The sequence below is a fragment of the Triturus cristatus genome, chromosome 1_2, assembly GCF_964204655.1.
Source record: "Triturus cristatus chromosome 1_2, aTriCri1.1, whole genome shotgun sequence".
NCBI classification, from domain to species: Eukaryota; Metazoa; Chordata; class Amphibia; order Caudata; family Salamandridae; genus Triturus; species Triturus cristatus.
Window position 1 is genome coordinate 1043900429 of NC_140580.1, and position 22786 is coordinate 1043923214.

Below are 22786 nucleotides of genomic sequence, written 5' to 3' on the forward strand. Positions count from 1 at the left end.
TACGTTTTTTTACAGCAGGAGCATCAAATGTGATGGGAGGAACCCAACTATTGATTTGAGGATTGGGGCTCCTTAGCCAGATTGTGCCCAATAGAATAGTATAAGATCAAACATAATCATTTGTACATGTCTTCCTAGGATTGCCATAGAATGAAAAACAGACTCTAACTAGGTATTTCCAGATGATAGGGTTGTATGACCAATCCACAATATGTTTTCAGGTACTTCTTTTTTTCCTATGTGGAATCTGCATCTTATCCTGGATGACAGATTCCATTCAATGACCCCAGGCCCTTGAAAAACACAAAGTAGAAGGCCCTAAAGGCATGGGGATCAACACTTGAAGAAGGAAAGTGTTTTGTTATTAATGTTTGTTTAACCCCTTCGCTGCTAGGCCTTTTCCCCTCCTGTGCTAAGCCTTTTTTGGGCTATTTGGGGTAGTGCGCGCTTAGGTCCCTGTAACTTTTTGACCACAGTAGGTATCCACGCCAAATTTGCGTCCTTTTCTTCCAACATGATGGGGATTCTAAAGGTACCCAGGGTTTGTGGATTCTCCTAGAGGGTTCCCAGAAATTAGTCAAAATACAGCAAAATTTTGTTTTTTTTGTAAAAAATGGGGAAAAGTGGCTGCAAATGAAAGCGTCTGGGTTTTTCTCTGCAAATGATATCAAAAAAGGGTTTGTGGGGCTGAAATCACCATTTCTCCAGCTTTTAGGGAATGACAGATTTTTGTCAGAAATCCAACATTTTTTACACAGTTTTGACATTTTTCTGGGACATACCCTATTTTTGCTATTTTTTATGCTTTCAACCTCCTTCCAGATAATGGTAGAAATGGGTAAAAAAGCAATAATGGACCCTGGAAAGCTATACATATTTGAAAAGTAGACAACATTCTGAATTCAGCAAGGGGTCATTTGTGTAGATCCATCAAGGTTTCTTTATAGAAACTAACAGTTAAATATAGAAAAAATTAAAAATTTGTTGAAAAAAGCAGCCTTTTGAGTCAACGTTTTCACCTGTAACTTCTTCTAATTATGACATCTCTTTGAAAGAAATGTACCGTTACATCCGGTGGACCTTCCTGGTTGTGAGGATATATAGGGCTTGTAGGTTCACCAAGAGCCCAACAAACCCAGAGTAAAAAACCTGAGCAGCATTTTGTAATGTTTTTTTTTGTTCCGGATATATAGCAATTATTGTGGGAAAATGTATACATGGAAAAATCGGTATGAAAGACACCTATGTATTTCTGAGATGGGAACAAATTACAGAGTTTAGAAACAGTGCATATTTGCACATTTTCGAAATTGGGAATACTCATACTTGCATGACAATTATTGGTCATTTTTCAAAATGACTTTTTTTTTACACAATGTCTTTCATTTGGAAGGGAGAAATGCATCAAAAATCAATAGGTAATAACAGTTGCTTTACAAATCTGAACTACCCTAAGTCTTCCAATAAAAATGGTACCTCACTTGTGTGGGTAGGCATAGTGCCCACGACAGGAAGTGGCTCAAAACCTAAGGTGAACACACCACATTTTTACACTGAAAATTTACACATTTTTTGCGAAGAGTCTAGCTGTAGATTTTGAACCCTAGCCCTGCCGGCACCTAGGGAAACCTAGCAAACCTATACATTTTTGAAAACTAGACACCCAGGGGAATCCAGGATGGGGTGACTTGACTGCCTCCCACCATGGTCTGTTACCCAGAATCCCTTGCAAACGTAAAGAATTGACAAAAAAAACCACATTTTCCCCACATTTCTGTGATGGAAAGTTCTAGAATCTGCGTGGATCCACAAATTTCCACCCACCCCGCGTTCCCCAAAGTGCTACGAGAAAAATGGTACCTCACTTGTGCGGGTCGGCCTAGTGCCCACGACAGGAAACGGTGCAAAACGCAACGTGGTCACACCTCAATTTTGCAGTGAAAAATGACCCTTTTTTGGCAAAGTGACCAGCTGTAGTTTTTGAACCCTAGCCCTGCCGGCACCTAGGGAAACCTACCAAACCCACGCATTTCTGAAAACTAGACACCCGGCGGCTTCCAGGGAGGTATGGCTTGTGTGGATCCCCCAACGTTTCCTTACCCAGAATCCCCCGCAAACCTCAATTTTAGCAGAAAAGCTCACTTTTTTCACACATTTTGGGGTGGGAAAGTTGTGGCATCACCGGGCTCACACAAATTTACCACCCCCCAGCGTTCCCCCAGGTCTCCCGGTAAAAATGGTGCCTCACTTGTGTGGGAAGCCCAAGTACCCGCGGCAGGCAAGGGCCCAAAACGTAGTGAGGCGACATCAAAATGGCCTATCGCAAAACCACCTGGTTTTGCAAGGGGGGTCACTTGGGTTTTTGGCCCGGTGCTCGGCGGCCATCTAGGGAAACCTACCAAACCCATGCATTTCTGAAAACTAGACACCCGGCGGCTTCCAGGTAGGTATGGCTAGCGTGGATCCCTCAACGTTTCCTTACCCAGAATCCCCTGCAAACCTCAATTTTAGCTGAAAAAATCACTTTTTTCACACATTTTGGGGTGGGAAAGTTGTGGCATCACCGGGCTCACACAAATTTACCACCCCCCAGCGTTTCCCCAGGTCTCCCGGTAAAAATGGTGCCTCACTTGTGTGGGAGGCCCAAGTACCCGCGGCAGGCAAGGGCCCAAAACGTAGTGAGGCGACATCAAAATGGCCTATGGCAAAACCACCTGGTTTTGCAAGGGGGGTCACTTGGGTTTTTGGCCCGGTGCTCGGCGGCCATCTAGGGAAACCTACCAAACCCACGCATTTCTGAAAACTAGACACCCTGCGGCTTCCAGGGAGGTATGGCTTGTGTGGATCCCCCAACGTTTCCTTACCCAGAATCCCCTGCAAACCTCAATTTTAGCTGAAAAAAATCACTTTTTTCACACATTTTGGGGTGGGAAAGTTGTGGCATCACCGGGCTCACACAAATTTACCACCACCCAGCGTTCCCCCAGGTCTCCCGGTAAAAATGGTGCCTCACTTGTGTGGGAGGCCCAAGTACCCGCGGCAGGCAAGGGCCCAAAACGTAGTGAGGCAACATCAAAATGGCCTATCGCAAAACCACCTGGTTTTGCAAGGGGGGTCACTTGGGACTTTGGCCTGGTGCTCGGCGGCCATCTAGGGAAACCTACCAAACCCACGCATTTCTGAAAACTAGACACCCTGCGGTTTCCAGGGAGGAATGGCTTGTGTGGATCCCCCAACGTTTCCTTACCCAGAATCCCCTGCAAACCTCAATTTTAGCTGAAAAAAATCACTTTTTTCACACATTTTGGGGTGGGAAAGTTGTGGCATCACCGGGCTCACACAAATTTACCACCCCCCAGCGTTCCCCCAGGTCTCCCCATAAAAAATGGTGCCTCACTTGTGTGGGAGGCCCAAGTACCCGCAGCAGGTAAGGGCCCAAAACGTAGTGAGGTGACATCAAAATGGCCTATCGCAAAACCTAGAGCCCGCGACAGGAAACGGCGCAAAACGCAACGTGGTCACACCTCAATTTTGCAGTGAAAAATGACCCTTTTTTGGCAAAGTGACTAGCTGTAGTTTTTGAACCCTAGCCCTGCCGGCACCTAGGGAAACCTAGCAAACCTATACATTTTTGAAAAGTAGACACCCAGGGGAATCCAGGATGGGGTGACTTGACTGCCTCCCACCATGGTCTGTTACCCAGAATCCCTTGCAAACGTAAAGAATTGACTAAAAAAACACATTTTCCCCACATTTCTGTGATGGAAAGTTCTGGAATCTGCGTGGATCCACAAATTTCCACCCACCCCGCGTTCCCCAAAGTCCTACAAGAAAAATGGTACCTCACTTGTGCGGGTCGGCCTAGTGCCCGCGACAGGAAACGGCGCAAAACGCAACGTGGTCACACCTCAATGTTGCAGTGAAAAATGACCCTTTTTTGGCAAAGTGACTAGCTGTAGTTTTTGAACCCTAGCCCTGCCGGCACCTAGGGAAACCTAGCCGACCTATACATTTTTGAAAACTAGACACGCAAGGGAATCCAGGATGTGGTGACTTGACTGCCTCCCACCATGGTCTGTTACCCAGAATCCCTTGCAAACGTAAAGAATTGACAAAAAAAACAAACTTTCCCCACATTTCTGTGATGGAAAGTTCTGGAATCTGCGTGGATCCACAAATGTCCACCCACCCCGCGTCCCCCAAAGTACTACGAGAGAAATGGTACCTCACTTGTGCGGGTCGGCCTAGTGCCCACGACAGGAAACGGTGCAAAACGAAACGTGGTCACACCTCAATTTTGCAGTGAAAAATGACCCTTTTTTGGCAAAGTGACTAGCTGTAGTTTTTGAACCCTATCCCTGACGGCACCTAGGGAAACCTACCAAACCCACGCATTTCTGAAAACTAGACACCCGGCGGCTTCCAGGGAAGTATGGCTTGTGTGGATCCCCCAACGTTTCCTTACCCAGAATCCCCTGCAAACCTCAATTTTAGCAGAAAAAATCACTTTTTTCACACATTTTGGGGTGGGAAAGTTGTGGCATCACCGGGCTCACACAAATTTACCACCCCCCAGCATTCCCCCAGGTCTCCCGGTAAAAATGGTGCCTCACTTGTGTGGGAGGCCCAAGTACCCGCGGCAGGCAAGGGCCCAAAACGTAGTGAGGCGACATCAAAATGGCCTATGGCAAAACCACCTAGTTTTGCAAGGGGGGTCACTTGGGTTTTTGGCCCGGTGCTCGGCGGCCATCTAGGGAAACCTACCAAACCCATGCATTTCTGAAAGCTACACACCCGGCGGCTTCCAGGTAGGTATGGCTAGCGTGGATCCCCCAACGTTTCCTTACCCAGAATCCCCTGCAAACCTCAATTTTAGCTGAAAAAAAATCACTTTTTTCACACATTTTGGGGTGGGAAAGTTGTGGCATCACCGGGCTCACACAAATTTACCACCACCCAGCGTTCCCCCAGGTCTCCCGGTAAAAATGGTGCCTCACTTGTGTGGGAGGCCCAAGTACCCGCGGCAGGCAAGGGCCCAAAACGTAGTGAGGCGACATCAAAATGGCCTATGGCAAAACCACCTGGTTTTGCAAGGGGGGTCACTTGGGTTTTTGGCCCGGTGCTCGGCGGCCATCTAGGGAAACCTACCAAACCCACACATTTCTGAAAACTAGACACCCTGCGGCTTCCAGGGAGGTATGGCTTGTGTGGATCCCCCAACGTTTCCTTACCCAGAATCCCCTGCAAACCTCAATTTTAGCTGAAAAAAATCAGTTTTTTCACACATTTTGGGGTGGGAAAGTTGTGGCATCACCGGGCTCACACAAATTTACCACCCCCCAGCGTTCCCCCAGGTCTCCCCATAAGAAATGGTGCCTCACTTGTGTGGGAGGCCCAAGTACCCGTGGCAGGCAAGGGCCCAAAACGTAGTGAGGCAACATCAAAATGGCCTATCGCAAAACCACCTGGTTTTGCAAGGGGGGTCACTTGGGATTTTGGCCCGGTGCTCGGCGGCCATCTAGGGAAACCTACCAAACCCATGCATTTCTGAAAACTAGACACCCGGCGGCTTCCAGGGAGGTATGGCTTGCGGGGATCCCCCAACGTTTCCTTACCCAGAATCCCCTGCAAACCTCAATTTTAGCTGAAAAAATCACTTTATTCACACATTTTGGGGTGGGAAAGTTGTGGCATCACCGGGCTCCCAGAAATTTACCACCACCCAGCATTCCCCCAGGTCTCCCAGTAAAAATGGTGCCTCACTTGTGTGGGAGGCCCAAGTACCCGCGGCAGGCAAAGGCCCAAAACGTAGTGAGGCGACATCAAAATGGCCTATCGCAAAACCACCTGGTTTTGCAAGGGGGGTCACTTGGGTTTTTGGCCCGGTACTCGGCGGCCATCTAGGGAAACCTACCAAACCCACACATTTCTGAAAACTAGACACCCGGCGGCTTCCAGGGAGGTATGGCTTGCATGGATCCCCCAACGTTTCCTTTCCCAGAATCCCCTGCAAACCTCAATTTTAGCTGAAAAAATCACTTTTTCACACATTTTGGGGTGGGAAAGTTGTGGCATCACCGGGCTCACACAAATTTACCACCACCTAGCGTTCCCCCAGGTCTACGGTAAAAATGGTGCCTCACTTGTGTGGGAGGCCCAAGTACCCGCGGCAGGCAAGGGCCCAAAACGTAGTGAGGCGACATTAAAATGGCCGATCGCAAAACCACCTGGTTTTGCAAGGGGGTCCCTTGGGTTTTTGGCCCGGTGCTCGGCGGCCATCTAGGGAAACCCACCAAACCCACGCATTTCTGAAAACTAGACACCCAGCGGCTTCCAGGGAAGTATGGCTTGCGTGGATCCCCCAACGTTTCCTGACCCAGAATCCCCTGCAAACCTCAATTTTAGCTGTAAAAATCACTATTTTCACACATTTTGGGGTGGGAAAGTTGTGGCATCACCGGGCTCACACAAATTTACCACCACCCAGCGTTCCCCCAGGTCTCCCGGTAAAAATGGTGCCTCACTTGTGTGGGAGGCCCAAGTACCCGCAGCAGGCAAGGGCCCAAAACGTAGAGAGGCGACATCAAAGTGGCCTATCGCAAAACCACCTGGTTTTTCAAGGGGGGTCACTTGAGTTTTTGTCCCGGTGCTCGGCGGCCATCTAGGGAAACCTACCAAACCCACGCATTTCTGAAAACTAGACACACGGCGGCTTCCAGGGAGGTATGGCTTGCATGGATCCCCCAACGTTTCCTTACCCAGAATCCCCTGCAAACCTCAATTTTAGCTGAAAAAAATCACTTTTTTCACACATTTTGGTGTGGGAAAGTTGTGGCATCACTGGGCTCACACTAATTTACCACCACCCAGCGTTCCCCCAGGTCTCCCGGTAAAAATGGTGCCTCACTTGTGTGGGAGGCCCAATTACCCGCGGCAGGCAAGGGCCCAAAACGTAGTGAGGCGACATCAAAGTGGCATATTGCAAATCCACCTGGTTTTGCTAGGGGGGTCACTTGTGTTTTTCGCCCGGTCCAACACGACCAGATATGCACAGTTCATGCTCCTCGCCTCTTTGCTGTAGTTTTACCTGAAACTTCAAAAATTCATATCTCCAGTTTTACTGATTAAATTGTTGTTATTCTGATATTTTTTCATTTTTATAAAATGTACTTTATTCTTCTAAATTGGTTTGGAATTTTTCTTGTGTTGTTTTTTCACTTTATTACTTTTTGAGTGCTGCAGAAATACTTTACATATTACCTTAGACCATGAAGTGAACTCACAGGAAACCCTAATTGTGGAGAAGGGTGAAAAACAAAGGTCAAATCATGTTGCCAGGTGTCTGCACCATCTTTACCAGGACTAAAATACTGAGTCTACCACTAAAGTTCCTGAAGTGTTCATACTAACTCAGAAGTGAGAATGTCAAGTGAAACTATGTTGTATGGTCTAGGCTCTCATTACAATTTCGGTGTGATAGGTAAGGTACCACACATGGTAAATACCAATTCCCCGGAGTGAGGTATTTACCATAAGTGGTAAATACCACCTATTCAGACTTTTTAACTTCCAGATGAGGCATAAAATGCAAAATTCCACATGTTTTTTCTTTTCCTCTTGGGTCTTTTTCCCTCAACGCTTTAGTCAGATTTGACCAACAAAATGTTATCAGATGAAGCTTGTGAGGGTGTGATACTTACAAGGCAACTCATAAGTCAAATTCCAGTGCAAACACATGTTTGCATGGGATCTTAATTCAGTCCTGCATCTGTAATCCACCTTCTTCCACCGCAAGATCAGAGACATCCACGACAGCTTCAACAATCGGACCCTCCCGACAGCTGCCGACACCCCGGACCCACCGCACCCCAGCCACACCGGCCTCCTACCCTCCTGTAACCACGTCAATGACGGAGACACCATCAAAACCATGAACACCATCCACTCCGGCTCGCCATCAGACCCCTGCCCTCACCACATCTTCAACAAAGCAAGCTCCTTCATCGCACCCCAACTCTGGAAGATCTTCAACAGCTCCTTCAAGACCGCCACCTTCCCGGAGAGCTGGAAACACGCCGAGATCAACGCCCTATTCAAGAAACCCAAAGCAAACCCAAAGGACCTCAAGAACTTCAGGACCATCTCCCTGCTCTCGTTCCCGGCAAAAGTAATTGAGAAAATCGTCAACAGGGAACTGACCCGCTTCTTTGAAGAGAACAACACCCTGGACTCATCCCAATCCGTATTCCGCAGCAACCACAGCACCGAAACCGCTGCCACAGACGACACCAGGACCCTGCTGGACAACGGCGAAACCGCAGCCCTCATTCTCCTTGACCTCTCGGCCGCCTTTGACACCGTCTGCCACCACACCCTATGCACACGCCTCCACAACGCAGGTATCCTCGACAAAGCCCTGGTCTGGATCACCTCCTTCCTCACCGACAGAACCCAGGAAGTCCGCCTCCCTCCATTCCGATCCGAAGCCACCAAGATTACCTGTTGCGTACCCCAAGGATCATCCCTCAGCCCGACCCTTTTCAACATCTACGTGGCACAGCTCGCCAACTTCGTCCGATCTCACAACCTCAACATCGTCTCATACGCCGATGACACCCAGATGATCCTCTCCCTCACCAAGGACCCCACCACAGCCAAAACCAACTTCCTCGGAGGAATGAAGGCCCTCATCCTCGGCCCCACCCCCTCCGCTTGGGACGACTCCTGGTGGCCGGCCTCGCTGGGAGCTGCGCCGACGTCCATCGACCACGCACGCAACCTGGGGTTCATCCTGGACTCATCACTGTCAATGACCCAGCAAGTCAACGCCATCTCCTCCTCCTGCTTCAACACCCTCCGCAGGCTTTGCAAGATCTACAGATGGATCCCCACCGGAACCAGAAGGACAGTCACCCAGGCCCTCATCACCAGCAGGCTGGACTACGGCAACGCCCTCTATGCAGGAACCATAGCCAAACTCCAGAAAAGACTTCAACGCACACAGAACGCCTCCACACGCCTCGTCCTCGACATACCTCGGCACAGCCACATCACTGCCCACCTGAAAGACCTGCACTGGCTCCCTGTCAACAAGAGGATCACCTTCAAGCTCCTCACCCACGCTCACAAAGCACTCCACGATGCCGGACCTACATACCTCAACAAAACAACTCACCTTCTACACTCCAAACCGCCAGCTTCACTCCGCTGACCTCGCCCTCGCCACCGTCCCACGCATACACCGAACGACCACCGGTGGCAGATCCTTCTCTTACCTCGCTGCCAAGACATGAAACACCCTCCCCATCCACCTGCAAAAGACCCAGGACCTGCTGACCTCCAGGAAACTTCTCACGACCTGGATGTTCGAGCAGTAGCAGCCCCCCCTCCCCTTAGCGCCTTGAGACCCTGACGGGTGAGTAGTGCGCTCTACAAATACTTGATTGATTGATTGATTAATCAAGGCCCTAGTGTTTCTGTTACCTCAATTTCCACGGTCCTATCGTCCATACTCACCAAGCACAATTTCCATTTTCCTGTCTTCCATACTCTCCAAGCTCTGCAACACTGTGAGTGGTGTGATGTTTGTGATGTTTCTGATTGCTGGCAGGTCATGGCACATCCTGCAAAGAGAGTCTCACTGACAATCTAGCAAGTAGATGACGTACTCCTGACCCCATATGAAGCTGGCTAATAACACTGCTAGACCTCTCAGCTGGTTTTGACGCTATTGATGATCCCATCGTCATCCACACTGTGGAGCTTGAAATGGAATTCACTAGCAATATCCTTCACTCGTTCCCCTTTTACTTTTTCATTTGACAATGGTTCATCATCTAGGCACCTCCAGGACGCAAACAGATCCCTATCTCCTGAGGAGTTCCATACTGATTCCTCTCACCTCTTCATTTAACCCCTGGGGGCTCTATACAGAGTTAAGAGCATCACAATTCATGATTATGGTGATGATACAAAACCCTACTTGAGAGACTCCTCCATTGAAGATATCCAAGCCTCAAACACTGTCTGAACCTCAACCAGATTTGGGTATCCAGCCCCTATCTGAAGCTCTAGCCTTCTAGGACAAAATTCCTGTTATTTACCAGTAACAACAAGCAAGAAAATGTACAAACCTTGATCAATGGCATGAACCTTGATGGTGGTCCGATTCACCCTGTAAACTAACATGATCCTGAAGGAACATGACACCAAAATAACAAAGACAGCCAGATAACAGCTCTCTCTTCGAATGAAAAGTGGAGTAGTTTATTTTCAAACAACATGCATCATCCGGTGCCTGAAGAAATATAATCACATCACCCCATTCTGATGGAACTCCATTGGCTTTTCTTTCTGGTTTGTACCATCTTCAAAAGCAGCTGCATTATTTATAAAGACCATCACAACCAGCACACCACTTATCTTACACACAAGATTACCATCTCAGTTTTTGGCCCACCCACACCAAGCACACCACCAAACTGGTATCAGACATTTTGCCTCTATTTACCCAAGGCCAGGGACAACATTCCCATATCCATCAAGACCTCTCCTCACCTCTTGCTGCAGCCATTTAAAAAAGAATAAAAAGGTGTCTCTCTTTAAATTATGCTATTTCATTATGTAGTAACAGTGCATTTCTGTTCCCATAACCCAGCACCTCTCCTATCATTCAGTAACTGTATGCTAGCCTTTGACCCTGTACAGTGAGATGCTGCCTTTTGGCTAGGTTTGTGCTATACAAATACAACAAACATACATTCACACATGAAAGGGAACAATGGCCCACCAGGTCTGCAGATTTTATGGCATCCACACATCTTGCATAAGACCATGAGCTAGATTTAGTGACCCCCGCCAGCTTGGTAAAGATCTCTGAGCCTTCACCACTGCAGCAGTTTCATTGAAGGTACTGATCCTTTGCAGAGTGGGCACCATGCTTGATACAATGTCTTGGCAAAGTATTTTATTCTTCCCAAAACAAACTTGAAAAGGGGAGTCTGTTAATATACAATAATGAGCTAGACACACAAGGAAATTTCCGTTTTCACTGGTTCTGTTTGTGATTCATTTACAATGACAGAGTTCTATGCCTTCTTGAGCTTTATATAATTGACACATTTCCAAAGAGGACCACTGACATTTTCTATATTTACCAGGGAATATACATCCACTTTGGTGAAGAAACCTTCATCCACTCACCGACAAATAACTCTTAAATATTGCTAAATGTCTGGCCCCAGTGAGAAACATTCTTTGTATCCATAAATGTGTGTGTCTGCTTTTCTCTCAGATTCACCTCCTCATTTAGTGTCCACAAAAAGTGGTAGTTGGTGCAAGTAGCGATAAAAGCCAATCTGAATGGCATCTAAAAGTCTCCCATACACCATTCCTCTTGATGTTTCCTGTGCCTGGTTCTGGCATGTAGAATATAGTATTACTGGACAGAAAAAGTTCAGAAATATTTTCCAGTGCTTTCCATTCTGCAGTACACATAGAAGTAACAAATTGCAATTATGGATTGTTTATGTGCAGGGGGGACCCCATCCTGCACATAGACAATCGTTACCTGCAATGCAGGCACCCAAGCATTATGTAAGGGTGTCTGAGTTGGCGCTAGGTATCTAATTTTAGCACCCGCGCTAGGGAAAACCCAGGGGTGAGAAGTATTGTTGTAAATATGGCTCATCCCTGCATTTTCAAAATGTCAGAGCTCAGCGCCGCCAAATTTGGTGCAGCTCCGGCCTCCAAAATTTCATTGCAAATATGCCCCTTTGTTGTATTTCTTTTGCGTAATAAAAACTGCAGCAGCATAAAATGTCTCCCCCTTCAGTCTACCTGGAGTTCAAGAGGATGACTTCAGTTATTTGGATTATATTCACAGAATTAGAAGACAGATTTATGTGGACTCGGTCGCAATATCTTACAGATGCAACCATAGGGCCTATAGACATGTTTCAATAGTTCGATTTTGTAATACAATTGCATTCAAGTAGTGCTTCATATTCCTGAGGAGCAAAAACATCTGTTTTGATGGAAGAGGAGCAGTTATTCCATACATTTAGCTTCATAGGCGAGAGCTTGAACCAGGCAAAATGTAACTTCATCAATCCAACTCAGTAATTTTGAGAATTTTCGATTATGCTTGTTATGCGAAATGTCCGAAATTATGCCATTGTACCACAATGCATAATTACTCCATATCACGTAATTCTGCAGCCACTCGTTGCAAACGTATAGCGCCGAAGCGCTGCAACAAAGTGTTTTTCGCACTTTTTGCAAGCGCAAAATGCATACTCATCAAAAAATGGACACAAGGACGCATTACACTCTAAAATATTGTACTAAATGTCGGATTGGCACTTTGCGTAATTACGAGTGATTTGATGGAATTTTACCAAATGATGACGTGAAATTATATTATGCATATTCCACGCACCCCATGAGAGAACTCGCTGGGCCGAATATGGACTTAGGATCCCTGTCACAGATGAATACGAAATATTACGACCAGTATCTCGTGGAGATACCTGGGAGCAGAGGCGGAACTAGAGTCAAATTTCGGGGGGGGGGGGGCTAAGAATAAATTTCGGGGGGGGGGGCTGAATCTTTAAGCAATAGGCAGAGTGGAGCTGCAGGGGCTCTTAGAAGGGGTGAAACCACAGCAAGGCCTCATTCACATGCAAATGGTCTTTTAAAGACCTGTGAAGTGCTCGGGTGCGGCTGTGTGTGTGTGCCCGGGAAGCTGTCTCATCCCGGGCTGCCACACACGACGGGGGGAGGGGAGGGAGGGGGCTGAAGCCCTTTGAGTCCAATGGGTGTTGTGCGCCTGCCTGGGAGCACCCAATGCTTATGTGCTGGTGATTGTAAACCCTGGTTGTAGACAAGTTGTTGTTAATCAGAGTACATTGGGATGCGGGGCCTAACTGGCCGTAGCGGGCACTGGGCGTTTCCCTGGTGAGCCGGAAGGTTGGGGGCTGGTTATGGACCGGTGGGGGCCGTTTATGTTACTGGGAGCCGGTTTTGCATTGGCCCCTTGTAACAAAAGTGCAGCATCAGTGTTCCCGCCAGCTCCACCTCCCATGGCAGGTCAGATGTAATTGCCAGGGCTTGTTTGCGATCCCAGTCCGGCCCTGGTGAGATGTGGCTCCAGGACTGAGGTCCTGGACCTGCGGACTGGTGCTTGACATCCCTTGTTTGTATAAACTATTTATTAGCCCTCTATCAGGATGCAGAGGTATGTGGTGGTCCTTGGTGGAAATTACTAACCTAATCACAGTGGCTGCAGGTCCTACCGTGTGGTCGAAGAAAGCAGTGTTTCTGGGCAGGAGATGAAGACATTGCTATCTAAAGTGACTGGAGGCCATTTACCATGCCTTTATGTTTTTTTATATCTGAAAGCTTTTAACTTCACAATTCCTTCTGTTCTGTCATTTCCCTGATAACCTTCTTTCTCCGAGCTGAGCATACACCGAAGCCATAGGGAGCCCTTTAATTGGCAGCAAATTTTCAACCTCAATTTAGTCTTTGTGTAAAAGAACCATTTAACTGTGTTTGTGCACAGGAAAAGGCCACCTTCACAAAGGAAAAAAGCTACCTTGTTCAAAGCAATCTTAAGGTGATAAATTGTCTTTTTTCTGACTGACCTACCGCTGAGGTGTTAGGAGGAAATAGAATTTACCAGCTCTCAAACTTCTGAGAACAAAATTTTGCAATTATTTCTGAGGTTTTACATTTCCTGCGGCCTTACCTAGGCATGCGCTTCATTGTATAACGATAATTTCCACCACCTTATTTAGAATGTATAGATCTACGAAGAGATGAGAAAAAGAAATGAAAGAACAACGCTCTTTTTTTGTAATAATGGGATTTGGTGAGGTCGCTGGTGGTATATTCATGCCTTGAACAAGACTCCGCTGTCTTTGGTTTAAGCTGGAATATAATTGGGAACAAAGAATGGAATGCACCAATATTGTTATATAATAGGGAGAATGTTGCAGTGTAGTGCTGGAGATGTTCTAGTGTCTCAGCAGGCATTCAGTTTACCAGCCACTCCCTCGAGGGGTGGACACACTTGCACCCCACACCCATCCACCATAGGCGTCACGAGTGACGTGACCCTCCAAATAAAAGTGCACTAACTTGTGGCCAGTTTACCAAGTACCATCCACGGCCTCTGTGTCCATTATTTTTAGTAGCATTTGGGCCCATGGCCCACAACACTACATTGGCGATGAGCGAGTCTGACTCGCACGTGTGTGGCGGCTATCATCCCGCTGTCTCCCACAAGGAGAAGGGAGCCCACGTATGAGGTTTCCTCACACTTCCTGCCGGCTCAACAAGGCAAGATTGAGGCCTTCCGGAGGTGAGCTCGCAAGCTCAGGCCCCTGCTGCCTTTGTTGTAACGCCACTGCCGTTAGGACTGGTCCTGCAGTGAGAGAGCCATGTGAAAGGGTGGAGTGCCAAAGCCAGCATCAGGCTCAAGGCCCCTGCACAGACTGGCATGGTAAAAGACGGACACCCCTGCTGCACCAGCGTGACATACCCTCTGGCAACCCAAGTGCCTGCAGAGAGGGAAGGATGAGAACCAGCCTGAAACGAGACAAGAGGTACCCCCCCCCCCCCACATGCTGATGTGCCCATCAGAGGAGCTGCCTACCGCCGTCATCTGTCCCGGGGTGAAAAGGGAGGAAGTAGTGTCCTCCCAACGATGTGCAGTTAGACCCCCAGGTAGGCCTAAGCAAGAACGGCTTCCCCGCAAGGTGTGCACTCGCTGGGTAAGAGGCGTATGCATGCTGTCGCAGCTGCCCTGCGAACCCGCTGAGACCCAGCCAGCAGGGAATTAGGTTGAGGCCAGGGCAGGTGGCCTGGAAAGGACCTCCACCAAGGCAGGCCCAAAGAGCCATGGGAGAGGCTGCCCCACCCCTATCAGAATTTGTCTCCTTACCTGCTGGGGAGTAGGCACTCGTTGCCTCGTGCTGTCAGCCCGCAGCCACGGACATTCTCTGCGGGGGTGCCGTGCCCTTGACTCGCAACTAAATCTACAGCACTGGTGTGGCCCACGGCACCAGCGAGGCTGCCTCTGTAACGTTGCTCAGTAATCACACGAGGCACGTTGTTGGGTTACCGCTATGTTTATTTAGCATTCTAATGAGCATGTACCGAGGAGCGTCGGCCGGCACTCTCTCCTCATCTCCCGGCGCGCTAATCTGCGCGCGCACCCCGGCGCCAACGGGGCCGCCTGCATCACGTCAACGTGACGTGAACAACTAGACCGCTACATATCTCCCCCTTTTACCAAACCAAAGATCAGTCACTTACAGTTCGCAGGTTAGTTCGAAGTCTTGGAACCTGGAAGGCCTTACAACTTGTCTTCCACTCCTGGTCACCTTACCAATGTTCCCTCGAGCCCCTTGGCTCTGCGTTTCCTCGATTTCTGTTCCTCCACTCATCGCTCCTTCGCTGTTCCTATTGCCTCTCGGCCTGTCCATCTCTGCCACTGGGGCCTCACCCCTTAACACACCTTCTTGCTCCTCTCCTGCACCTGCTTCTTCCCTTAGTTCACTTCCGCCTTCCTTGTTCTCTTCCTCCCCGTCTTCCGTGGCTTCACCTTCCGGATCCCACTGTTCCCATCTCAATATCTTGTTGCACCGGGCCATGCGGTCCTGCGACCACACGTTCCCATCACTGAGCAGGGCCGCTCGATCATAAACTTCCTTAACCTGCATCGGCTTGCTGTACTTGCTGTCTCCCTTTCTTTGTAGGGTCGCCAGCTTTACTCTCACCCATTCTCCTCTCTCTAAGTGAGTGTCCTTCGCATTCCTCCTCTTGTTGTAGTTGTCGGTGTAGGTGGCTTGTGCTCTCTCCAGATTTGCTCTTACTACCGCCGGAGACCATTCGCTGGTCACCACCTTCTCCTTCCAGATTCTGTTGTCGTGCGTGAAGGGTTCACGTCCTCTCAATATTTGAAACGGGCTATACCCCGTGCTTGTGGGCGTTATTCTGTAGGCCCATACCATGTTCTCCAACGCTTTCTTCCAGTCTTTATTACAGGTGATGGCCGCTTGTATGGCCCCCATCACCACTCTGTTAAATCGTTCCACCAGACCGTTGCCTGCCGGATGGTATATGGCCGTGTGCTTTACGGAGATGCCATTTCTTCCCATGAATTGTTTCCATCTTTCCGACGTGAACTGTGGTCCATTGTCACTTAAGATGGACTTGGGAATACCTTCTCGGGTGAATGTTTCCGATAGAAACTCCAGGATGTTCTCCGTGTCCATGGATTCGCTCACCTTTTTTTCTGGCCATTTGGAATAACGGTCGATGAGGACACACACGTACTTCTGTATGCTCTGGTCATCCAGCACCGGTCCCAGAATGTCTATTGACAACTCTTCCCACGGGTTTGAGGGAGTGTCGAATTTCCCAAGGGCTGGACGTAGTGGTCTCAATGTTTTGTCGGCCCCTTGACATTGGGGACACTCTCTGACATACCTCTCTGCTCTTACGTCCATACCTGGCCACCAGTAGTTCTGTTTCGATCTGGCTTTGAGTTTCCCTATGCCAAGGTGGCCTTCGTGTAATAAGTCCAGCAGCTTGTCGATAAGATTCGTGGGGGGAATTACTCTGTCTCCCCGGTAGATGAATATGCCCTTGTCTCCTACTGTCAGTTCTTCTTTCACTTCATAAAATGGTTTGAGGTTGGTTTTCACCTTTTTCTTATCAGGCCACCCTTGTGTGATGTGCGCTTTTACTTCCATAAGGTCAGAGTCTTCTTCATAGGCTTCCGTCCACTCTTGTATGCTGATTATCTTCTCTTGGTCCTCTATGAGAGCTACCATCTCTCCTTTGTCCGCTGGGTCTTCTTCTCCCGGCTCCATGGCCGCCGCTCGACTCAAGTAGTCCGCCACTCGGTTCTTGTTTCCAGGGATGTACTCCACATCATATCTGAATTCCAACAGTTTTAAGGACATCTTCGATATCCGGGGTGTGGCGCTGGCGTGCCCGCTCGAAGTTAGTACCTTCACTAACGGCTTGTGGTCCGTCTTGAGCAGGAATCGGGTACCCCATAGAAACTGCCGGAACCTCGTCATGGCCCACACAACCGCCAACATCTCCTTCTCGATGACGCTGTACTTGCCTTCCGTATCCGTCAGTGCTCTGGAGGCGAAGCTTATTGTCTCCATGTCCCCTCTTCCTCGGTCTTGCATGAGTACAGCGCCTAACCCCTTGTCGCTGGCGTCGGTGATGAGTATGGTGGCGCCTTGTGGGTCGTACCCCTTGAGCGGTATGGCTTCTAGGATTCCCTTTTTGATGACTTCAAATTCCGCTTGGGCTTCCGGTGTCCACTGGAACACCGTGCTCTCTCTTGTCAGCCTCCTCATGTTGTAGGTCTTGGATGCGAAATGTACCACGAATTTGCTATAGTACTCCGCCATCCCCAGGAACGATCTGACTTCCTCCTTGTTCTTGGGGGGCGGTGCTTCCACGATGGCTTTCACGTTCCCCGTCTTGGGTGTGATCCCCTGTCGCCCAATTTCATGGCCTAAATAGGTTACCGATTGCAGTCCCAACCGACATTTCGACCATTCTGCCGTGAGGCCTTTGGCTTCCAGTGTTTGTAGTACTTTTTCTAGTTTCCGGTCATGATCTCTCCTATCTCTCCCCATCACTAGGATATCGTCCTGGAAGTACTGTACGTCTTTGCAGTCTCTGAACAATTGGTGCATCATCTTCTGAAAGACGGCTGCCGCCGAGGCTAGCCCGAACGGCATGCGACAAAATCTGTAGCACCCAAACGGGGTGATGAACGATGTCAGGCTTTTGCTGTCCGGGTGTAGAGCTACCTGGTGGTAAGCTGATGTAAGGTCAATGGTGGAGTACCACTGAACTCCTCTGGTTCTTGCCAACATCTCCTCTATCTTGGGAAGGGGAAATTTCTCCACCACTATGTTTTTGTTGAGTTCTCTCAGGTCCACTCAGAGCCTGACCTTCCCGTTGGGTTTCATCACGACCACCAAGGGCGCCAGCCATTCGGCGCAGGTAATGGGTTCTATGATGCCCTTCTTCTCCAGATCTTGGAGTTCTGTCTGGACGGCTTCCCTTACTGCAATGGGCACATTCCTCACTTTATGTGCCACTGGTGTGGCTCCGTCCTTGAGCACTATTTTATGTTGAAATTTCTCCATTTTCCCTACAGTGCCCCCAAACACTTTAGGGTAGTTCTTCTTCCATCTGTTCATGTCCGGCCATTCCTCCTGTTCTGTGAGTAGAATTTGTTCCTTCCCTCCTGGGTCGAGTTTTATGCCTAGGTCGCCTTGGTCTAACCATCCTAGGACGGAGGGTCCTTTCTCGGCCACATACAGTTTGCACCGCGCTGATCGGCCTCTGAACTCGAACAGTAGACGTCGGAAGCCCAGCATGGGAATGCGATCCCCATTATAGGTAACCGGTCGTATGTCTAGTTTCTCCAGTTCAGGGCCCAACTTGGATTGGAACTGTTCTTCCCACACTGCTCTCTGTATAATGGTAAATGGGGATCCGGTGTCTGCCACTACTGAAATGGTGATGCCGCCCATGGACATCTCTAGGACTGGTTTGGTTGATCTCTCGGCGTCTACGCTCAATACCTGATCGTATATACATAAGACGGTGACCACTTCTTCCTCTGTGGCTTCCTCCAGGTCTTCTGCGCTTTGGTCAACATATTTCACCACTCCTTTCTGTTGTTTCTTCCGACACACCTTCTCGTAGTGACCCATGATACCGCAGTGCAGGCATTTGGCTCGGAATGCCGGGCAACGTCTGTCGTGGGCTTCGTGGGACCAACTTCCACACCTGTAGCACGTTTTCTTGTACTCATTGTCCGCTTGTTTCCCTTGCCATCTGCTAGTCCCTTTGGCCATGGGTTGTTTGTGTTTCGGGTCCTTGCGGTGATCTCCCTCCTGTATCCTGTTCACCATGGTTGGGGTGACCGCCTCTTTTTTGGTAGCATCGGCGCACCTCTTCGAGAGTTCTGCCCTCTTCACTATGACCATTACTTCCTTGAGTGTGGTGTCCCCACTCGCCCACAGCTTGTCTTGCACGTTTGCGCTGGTGGTGTGCATGATCACCTGGTCTTTTATGAATTCATCTTCCCACAGTGCGTACTTACATGGGGCTGCTAGTTTTCTCAACGCTGCTACATACTCTTCGATGGATTCCCCCACCTTTTGTTTCCTTTGCTGGAAGTTATATCTATCCACTGAAACACAGATGGTGGGGCGGTATCGTTCATCTAGGGCCTCCACTGCATGCGCATACACATCGTCGTCTGTGTCTTCTCTCTTCGTTGGTACTAGACTCTTGTATATTCTCAGACCTTCTGGGCCCAGATTTAGTAGCAGGATGCGTTTTTTTCTCTGAGGAGTGAACTGCTCTTCATTTTCGTCCTCCAGGACCCCTATGAAATTGTCTATATATTCCTTCCAGTCCTCCCATTTCATCAGTGGGTCTCCGGGTTTCGTTAGGAATTGCACTGGTGCAATCGCGTACCCTGCCGGGGTACTCATCTTCACTTCCTTGGCGCTCGTTCCGTCGGTGGCTTTGCTCGGGGGGCTGCCTGGGGTGTTGTTGTTGTTTCCTGTGTGCTTGATTCTCTGGGGGCTTTTGTTACTAGACCCCACCTCCTCCTCTTTGGTAGCCAGCGCAGCGCTCCCTGTGCGTGGATTTGTGTGAAGGTGGCGTGTGTGCTCTTGGCCGTTTGTGGGTAGCGTCGTCCCTGTGGCCTATATGCAGCTCGTGTGCTGTACTGTGGCACTGCCACGCTCCTCGGTTGCTCCGTACCTCGGATCGTCCGACGTGGTTGACTAGGACGTTTTCCGTGACTCCCCCCGCTCCAGGCAGGCCTGTCTGGTGTTCCGTTTTGGCCTGGTGACCTGCTTGCGTGTCTTCCTTCGCCTCGTGGGGGCCACGTGGAGTGTTGCCCTCTCCTGTGCTCCCGCGTCGGTCAGGTCTCAGTCCCGACCTCGTCGCCACTGTAACGTTGCTCAGTAATCACACGAGGCACGTTGTTGGGTTACCGCTATGTTTATTTAGCATTCTAATGAGCATGTACCGAGGAGCGTCGGCCGGCACTCTCTCCTCATCTCCCGGCGCGCTAATCTGCGCGCGCACCCCGGCGCCAACGGGGCCGCCTGCATCACGTCAACGTGACGTGAACAACTAGACCGCTACAGCCTCGACTGCTGAAAGCAGCTGCAGTGTAGGGTGACCAACCGTCCGTAAATTTCACGGACAGTCCGTAATTTCGGCCGTCTGTCCGTTGTACGTGAAGGATTCTTTAACGGACGCCATTTGTCCGTAATTTTAACCTCCCTGCTTGACTCCGATGCTGTTGAGGTCGGTGTAACAGACTCCGATGCAGCACCAAAGCTCAGATCCCCAGCAGCATTGGAGAGGCCCAGCGGGATGGCAACCCACACACCTTCAGCCCTTGATGAGCTGTTAAGAGGTGCTTGAAGGTGACTGAGAGGGAGGGGCTGCAGCTTCAGGAGCAGGGGCATCTATTCAGATGCAAACAGCCCTGAATGCGTCATTTCTCTGCAATTTAGAGGGGCCTCACACATTCCCTTTCTGCCCAGGGCCCCAAACACCCTAGAACCGGCCCTGATTACACCAAGGCAGCACTTGGTTCTCTTCACAGAGCTTAATTACTGTTGCTAAATTGTAAGCAAACCTCCGTTCTTCAAACATGCTGTCTATAATGTAATAAAATAAAGAAATGGCACAATCGCACCCACACTGATTAACAAAGTATGGAGGACAATCAGTTAAATCAGTTCTCTTGGAGTATCTCCTTTAAGTACTGTACATCACAGTGGGGATGGCAAAACTAACATTTTGGAAAGGGAGCCTGTCTTCTCGTTGTCTTGTCCAGGAGGGGGTGAGGAGCCCTACCCCACCCTGGAAGAGACCAAGATGATACTAAAATACTGAATGCCCACCCCTGTGCCCACCCTGGCGGATCCTGTTCCCCCTCCTGTGATGGCTCCTGCCCCCCCTCCAGTGATGGCTCCTGTCCCTTCATGTGGTGGCTCCTGTCCCACCCGCCTGTGATGGCTCCTGTCCCCCCTGTGGTGGATCCTGTCTCCGCCCTGGGTGGCTTCTGTCCCAGTCCTGGAATGGCTCCTGCAGCGAGGGTGAACTTCTTGATGGGCCTCTTCTCAAAAAGGCTCAGCTCAAAATTAATATGAAAAGGTGGGCGAGTGAGTAAGTGAAGGGATGGGTGGATGGCTGGATGAAAGATTGAATAGATGGATAATGAGAGAGGATGGATGGATTGATGAGTGAGTGGAAGGATGGATGAGAGAAAAGGTAAATAGCTGGATGTATGGGTGGAAGGGTAGTTGGATGGGTAAAAGGGTGGATGGATGAGTGAAAGGATGGATGAGTGAAAAGGTGGATGATGAGTGAGTGGGTGGGTGGATGGATGAGTGAAATGATGGATGGATTGATGAATTGATAAGTGCAAGGGTGAATGGATGGATGGATGAGTGAAAGGGTGGATGTAAGGATGGATGAGTGAGTGAAAGGGAGGGTAGATGGACAAAAGGATGAATAGATGAGTGAAGGAGTGAAAGGATAAATGGATGAGAGAAAGGATGGATGAGTGATAGGGTCAATGGATGGATTCATGAGTGGCTGAGTAGATGGATGGGTGGGTGGATGGAAGGAAGGATGGCTAAGTGAAAGGGTCGATGGAGAGAGAAAGGGAGGATGGATGGATGACTGAAAGGGTGGACGGGTGGAAGGATGAGTGACTGGGTGGATGGATGGATGATTAAGTGAAAGGATGGCTGGATGGGTGAAAGGATAAATGGCTGGATGGATGAGTGAATGGATGGATGGGTCGAAGAGTGGATGGATGAGTGTACAGATGGATAGGGTGAAAGGGTGGATGGATGGCTAATGGATAGATGAGTGAAAGGATGGATGAGTGAAATGATAGATGGAAGGATGCATGATGAATAGGTTTGCAAATGGTTGAATATGTTTGGATGGGGCTGGGTTTACTTATATACTATTGCACGACCTCCTCTGATGGGTCTGTAAAACTTACCTATTGTCCTGAAGTTTTGTCCTGAATTTTGACCTCCTGTCCTGAATTTGTGTCCTGAATTTTGACCCTTTGTCCTGAATTTTTACTCTCACCGTCCTGAATTTGCACCAATGCCAGTTGGTCACCCTGCTGCAGTGCCACCTAGACAAGAGAGACAAACGGGCCCGCAGCACGAGAAGAGCTGCTGTGGCCTATCTGCAAATACCTGCAGTGCCACAAAGAAGCTGCTCCCTGGTTGGGCTTGAGCGTTTCACCAGAGACTGCCTCCCTCATACTTCAAGACAGACGAAGCCCATCATGTGCACAAGGAGCCATGGGCGTAGGAAGTGTGGGGGACGCGGGGGATATATCCCCCCCCCCAGATTTTGGAGTGGGGGGGACACGGGGGACAAGGGTGGGGGGGACGAGGGGACAAAGGAATTTCCCCTCTCCCTTCTGTTATCGCAGGGCCATTAGCACGCGAAAGTGCTACCTAATGGCCCTGCACTTGACCTGCCTGGAGTCAGAGGACACCCGCCCTCTGCCTTTTGTTATGCTGCAGGAAGGCTCAGCCGTTCTGGGAAGGGCAGAGAACGGAGAAAAAATTAATGCTGTCTCTTTTCCTTCATGGCAAGGACCGTGTCCACTACTCCTGATCTGCCTCTGGCGGCTGCCCTCCTCTCTTTATTCCTCCATCTCTTTCTG